General features: G+C 38.7%; 1 long non-coding RNA gene across 1 annotated transcript; it reads right to left on the bottom strand.

Moving 5' to 3' along the window:
- Positions 1–422: 422 nt before the first annotated feature.
- Positions 423–5,672, bottom strand: LOC121697052. The gene is made up of 2 exons (XR_006026382.1): positions 5,615–5,672; positions 423–551 (listed from the first exon to the last, which is right to left on the bottom strand). It is a non-coding gene; the product is annotated as an uncharacterized LOC121697052 (long non-coding RNA).
- Positions 5,673–7,023: the final 1,351 nt, after the last annotated feature.

Below are 7,023 nucleotides of genomic sequence, written 5' to 3' on the forward strand. Positions count from 1 at the left end.
TCAGTATAACTGACTCTGCCCAGATAGCAGACGGGCATTGAAACTATGTAGAATCAACATTACATTGTCAACCATAAATCATTGAATCAATGTCGGATTTCGATGTTGATTTAACATCAGTTTGCACCCTCAGTTAATATTGAAACAATGTTGATTTATTAACTATAGACCAGCGGAATTTCAATTGTATTTCAATTAAAATAAATATTGAAACAATGTTGAAATTACAACCAAACTAAAGATCAATGCGATTTCAATGGTATTTCAATTCATATTAAACCGCAGTAAACCACTATAAATCTGGCAAAATATTGGGAAATTCATACCCTGCTTTATCTACAGCCAGGATACATTTGGCTAGGCCTAGGTATGTCTGGTTTAGGCTACACAAGCTTGCATAAATAACCATTGACAACTTGTTATCAGTTTGAAAAGCAAGTGCATTTATTCACTCTTCATTTATAAATTCCCGCGTGCTGTGCTTTCCTGCCATCTATTCAGTAGGCCTACGGTTGCAGTCAGCCTGACCATCCAGTTGAGTGAAGCGGCACCTAACAGAAATAGAAGAAAGATATACAGTGTTAGATAAATATGTTAAACTGAAGGCTACTTACAAGTGAAACTTTAGAATAATCATATTCCGTCTATGTACATCGTAGCCTAACTTACAAACTCATTCATGCTTGAGCAGGGTCGGACTGGGAACAAAATTCGGCACTGGCAATTTTCTCCTGGACCGGCCCAGTACTGGACCGACGACCCCCCCCCCCCCCACACACACACACACACACAAGCCCACCGATACCAAAATCCCCCCCTGATTCCCCCCCATAAATAACAAACACACAGTATCATGCTGTAGCAACACTTCATAAACTGAACCCAAACATTTAGATTTGGACCTATAGGTTATTATATAATCAGTATCGTAATTTCTGTCAACTATGACAATCTCCATGCATGTTCAGTAGCCTATATTTTTCATTTAGTCAAGCAGTGACATGTGGTTTAATCAGTGTTGGGCAAGTTACTTCAAAATCGTAATATATTATGTATTACTTATTCAAAGAAATACTACCCATCCCTGGGAACAGGCAGATTACATCTTTATAGTTGGCCATATGATGACATACTTAGGTTAATACTGTATTTCACCAGTTAGGGCACCAAAATGGCCAGTAGCTGCACTGTGTAGCCTATCTTGACATGTCTTTAAGTTTTGGGTTACAATATACAGGTAGTGGGCTCTCTGTTGATTTTAATGAGTAGGCCTAAGCCTAAAGTTACAGCATTTCTATCACAATTGACCAGACTTTGACCTTTTGTCTTCTTTAAACAAAATTCTGGCTATGATTGTTCCTTGTATTGCATCATGAGCCATCACTGCACCTATTGCATTCTACTGTAGCCTTAAGCCTAGCTCAGTCATTATGTTGTACCACATCACCCTCCATTAGAAGTGCAATGAGCTACATTGAGCATAATAAACTGCATTTAGAATTCCAAATCCATATTTCTAGATATTTTGGTAAAAGTAACTTAAAAGTAATACAATAGTGTAATGCCTTACAATTCAGAGACAGTAATATTATAACGTAATGAATTACTTTGAAATGACAGTAATAAGTAATCATGTTGTAGAAACACAACCAAAGCCTTTAGGCCAATTTGGTGCAAATCTTCTACATTGGTTATAGTCAGCGATTCACATTAACTGTAGGCTATCACCACAAGTGTATACTAAACGTTTTTGCCCAAGTTTGTGTGCCGTCATCACATTTTGCAAAATTAGGCTACCTTCGTTACTAACCTACCAGTTGATACTTTTTACGTGCATCGAGATTGATTGTGCATCTAATGTAACACTCGGTGGAGAGACTTCCACTTTCCAAGTTCCACTTTCATTGTCGTTGTGAGCTAAAAGGCTACTATATGGGAAATACTTTGAAGTTCCTTTTGAGTCCAAACATGAATAGGTTTTCTTTAACCTGTGCTACACTTTTCCACCAAGTTGTGCGAAAATTGTAGGTACCCGGAGATTTTCTTTATGTTGACAGACAAACCGCACTACAGTAGCCCACATGGTGCAGTAAATGGAAGCTCTTCGTAGCGCGTGCAACTTACGTCTATGAAAACAATATATTTATGGAATAAAATTAGACACCTCTGATTGCTGTTTACGGTTAAACTGCGATGATGTGAACACCAGCCAGCGGAGGGCACTTATATAGCCTAGGCTACCATGCATGGACTCGTAGGCTATATTTCCCCACAAACCAAGCGGCTGCTTGGACAAATCCACTTGAGGGGTGGGGCAGGGGGGCGCGATCGTAACACACACTGAACCTGTCATGAAGAGGCCAAAATGATTGACCTGTCACCCCCCAATCCAAATGGATGCAACTGCATTTATAGGCTAAGCCAAAACTTAGACATGTCAAGATAGGCTACACAGTGCAGCTACTGGCCATTTTTGTGCCCTAACTGGTGAAATACAGTATTAACCTAAGTATGTCATTATATGGCCAACTATAAAGATGTAATCTGCCTGTTCCCAGGGATGGGTAGTATTTCTGAAACATGTAATATGTGTTTCAAATGCAAAATAGTAATTTTGTCATTTTAAAAATACTGCAAAATACTATATGTGAAAAACACAAAAAAAGTAGATACTACAGACAGGTGTAATGAATAATTGGTAATTAGGCAACAATGGTTTATGTTTATCGCAATAAGCTAATGTGAGAACAGCTGTGTTCAACAACACTTACAGCTTTTCAGTGACGGCTATTGCTGAAGCATCAGCCCTGGTCTGAAGCACTGGTGTGAAGTGGTACGCAAGTAAAGATGAGCAAGTTGACCTGTGCAAGTTCACAGAAGGACACTGACAAAGGCAACCATGTCCCATTGTCTCCATGCCAATCTTTAACAGAAAAATGTCAGATATCTCAACCACAATGACATCAATATATGGTAAGGTGTCGAGTGTACCCAGATAGGTCAGTCACTTAGGCCTACCATATATCGTCACAGGTGACAAGCTAATCATCGCAAAGTGTTGTGCTAATGCTGGGAACAGGCAGGGATGGGCAAAAATACATCAGAATGTATTTCTAAATAAAATACCTAATACCCTCATTTTTAATGTATCAAAATAAACTACAAAATACAGTAGGCCTAACCATATTACGTATGTATCAAAATAAACTACTGTATTTTTGTATTTAGAAAATACTCAAAATACTTTTTTCAAGGAAGTATGGAAGCACTGCAAAAAAAGCCTTTTTTTATCCCAAACATTTAGCCTATTAAAACTATACAGTAAAAAACAATACAATTTGGCCCCTGTCGTATACCATATGCAAGTTCATGTAGTGTGATCAAAATTAAGAATAATTCAAGAATTTACATTTACATTTAGTCATCTAGCTGATGCTTATCCAAATGACTGACAGAGCTTTCAATTAACCACATTATAATCAATAGGCCAAAATAATAATTGTGTATCTGTGCCAAAATTCGTAATTCAAGTCCAGTGCAGAACTGAATAAGAAAATCATACGGCTATGTATCTTGAAGTTCCAGTATGTGAGAGACTTGACGTGCCTTAATATCTCCAACCTCAAGTATGCAGCTAATAAGGAAATAGAATTGTTATTTAATTAAACAAGGTGAACTTCTCCCCACTGTGGAATGCAGAAAAGGATGCTACAAGGAAGGGAATTCAAACACACTCAACACCTTACCATCTATTGATGTCATTGTGGTTGAGATATGACATTTTTCTGTTAAAGATTGGCATGGAGACAATGGGACATGGTTGCCTTTGTCAGTGTCCTTCTGTGAACTTGCACAGGTCAACTTGCTCATCTTTACTTGCGTACCACTTCACACCAGTGCTTCAGACCAGGGCTGATGCTTCAGCAATAGCCGTCACTGAAAAGCTGTAAGTGTTGTTGAACACAGCTGTTCTCACATTAGCTGATTGCGATAAACATAAACCATTGTTGCCTAATTACCAATTATTCATTACACCTGTGTGTAGTATCTACTTGTTTTGTGTTTTTCACATTTAGTATTTTGCAGTATTTTTAAAATACAAAAATACACACCAATAAAGTATTTTGATACAAAATACACAGCCATTTCCTTCAACCCAATAAAATACAAATGACAAAATACTATTTTGCATTTGAAACACATATTACATGTTTCAGAAATACTACCCATCCCTGGGAAACAGGCAGATTACATCTTTATAGTTGGCCATATGATGACATACTTAGGTTAATACTGTATTTCACCAGTTAGGGCACCAAAATGGCCAGTAGCTGCACTGTGTAGCCTATCTTGACATGTCTTTAAGTTTTGGGTTACAATATACAGGTAGTGGGCTCTCTGTTGATTTTAATGAGTAGGCCTAAGCCTAAAGTTACAGCATTTCTATCACAATTGACCAGACTTTGACCTTTTGTCTTCTTTAAACAAAATTCTGGCTATGATTGTTCCTTGTATTGCATCATGAGCCATCACTGCACCTATTGCATTCTACTGTAGCCTTAAGCCTAGCTCAGTCATTATGTTGTACCACATCACCCTCCATTAGAAGTGCAATGAGCTACATTGAGCATAATAAACTGCATTTAGAATTCCAAATCCATATTTCTAGATATTTTGGTAAAAGTAACTTAAAAGTAATACAATAGTGTAATGCCTTACAATTCAGAGACAGTAATATTATAACGTAATGAATTACTTTGAAATGACAGTAATAAGTAATCATGTTGTAGAAACACAACCAAAGCCTTTAGGCCAATTTGGTGCAAATCTTCTACATTGGTTATAGTCAGCGATTCACATTAACTGTAGGCTATCACCACAAGTGTATACTAAACGTTTTTGCCCAAGTTTGTGTGCCGTCATCACATTTTGCAAAATTAGGCTACCTTCGTTACTAACCTACCAGTTGATACTTTTTACGTGCATCGAGATTGATTGTGCATCTAATGTAACACTCGGTGGAGAGACTTCCACTTTCCAAGTTCCACTTTCATTGTCGTTGTGAGCTAAAAGGCTACTATATGGGAAATACTTTGAAGTTCCTTTTGAGTCCAAACATGAATAGGTTTTCTTTAACCTGTGCTACACTTTTCCACCAAGTTGTGCGAAAATTGTAGGTACCCGGAGATTTTCTTTATGTTGACAGACAAACCGCACTACAGTAGCCCACATGGTGCAGTAAATGGAAGCTCTTCGTAGCGCGTGCAACTTACGTCTATGAAAACAATATATTTATGGAATAAAATTAGACACCTCTGATTGCTGTTTACGGTTAAACTGCGATGATGTGAACACCAGCCAGCGGAGGGCACTTATATAGCCTAGGCTACCATGCATGGACTCGTAGGCTATATTTCCCCACAAACCAAGCGGCTGCTTGGACAAATCCACTTGAGGGGTGGGGCAGGGGGGCGCGATCGTAACACACACTGAACCGGTCATGAAGAGGCCAAAATGATTGACCTGTCACCCCCCAATCCAAATGGATGCAACTGCATTTATAGGCTAAGCCAGAGAATGTCTAATAGGAAGAGAATTGGCACTGCCTGGTTACCTCCGGTTTCTGGACTGGTTGCAGTTCCTCCTCAGATTCCGCTTGAGGGCACTCGCAGGCGAGTGCAGAATGCATGGAGGTCTATGGAGCTTTACCCCTCAATATCCACTTTTCTCTGGATATAATTTTTTGAGTAGTAATTTGAATGTTGCATTCGCTAGGAGAGGCAAAGAAAATACACACTGTTGATTGTTATATTTTTTGAAGTCACGTAAGTCTTCTAAAAAGCCTTTCAAATATGTAAATGACGTCATTCATTAGCACAATGCTAGCGTGATATGGGCAACAACGACCCAACCTGTAAGAAATGAAAAGGACATAAGTACTCGTTCATTCAACTTTAGATCTTAACCCTTAAAGGAGTACCGTCGGAATGTTGAGAAATTAACGTTCTAAAGAATATCTGGGTTCATTGAATTCAACATAGAATTTTAGAACCTTCAATTGTTGCGGAACTTAGAACGTTCAAAAACCTACACCTTTAAGGGTTAAATCTATATTGAACCTGCATAAACTACAATAAAATCTAAGTTTGTATATTTACACTTCGAGTTTCGTCACAGCATTTATATCACAGCTACCCTATGATCTACCAATGGTAATAACGGTGCCTGATATCAATTTAGTAATTTTTCTTTATTTCGGGAGGTCTCGTTTTGGAGGGTATGTTTTACATTCATTCCTATGGGAAACGGTCGCGGTTACACTTTCAACATAAAGTTTGTATATTTACACTTCGAATTTCGTTACAGCATTTATATGACAACGACTCTATGGTCTAACAAAGATAACAATGTCTTCCGATTTTAGTTTAATGCAATTTTCTGAATTTGAGAGGCCTCGTTATGAGGCTACATAATGCACCTATTCAGTTCAATGTATTATGCTTATAACATTACGACACTTTTTTTGTTACCGTCAGTGAACAGCACCGAATGAAAGTCAACATTTTCTTTATATCTAGTGATAGTGATCATGTCGTTAGTTCAGATAAGTAGGCTACCGGGCAAACTTAGCCAGAAGATCAGAATATGAAGCATCATGATAGCTAGCTGGGCTAACTTTTTAGTCCCACCTGTGAGCCACCCCAGTTACTTAGCTTCTAGCCGCCGCCGATTAGGCTGGTCGTGTCTTCAGCATGAATATTTTCGATAACTACTGCTCGTGATTGATTGCCATTGACATCGTCAGGGTACGGCTTACCAAAGAGGGAGATAATATGGGCAAGTCGCAGTTTTGCAGGTGCTTGTGTGGGCTGTTCCGTCCCGATGGAAACTGGTGGAGAGCTGCAGTAACTAGGGAAGCGAGTGCATTTCGGCCGCTGGTCGAGGAGCTCCCCTGTGACCAGCATATGACATGATCTATCTACCTGTCTATATACATATCTAGGCTATCTATTAAGGTTTTGC

This window comes from Alosa sapidissima, chromosome 22, assembly GCF_018492685.1.
Source record: "Alosa sapidissima isolate fAloSap1 chromosome 22, fAloSap1.pri, whole genome shotgun sequence".
Lineage (NCBI taxonomy): Eukaryota > Metazoa > Chordata > Actinopteri > Clupeiformes > Clupeidae > Alosa > Alosa sapidissima.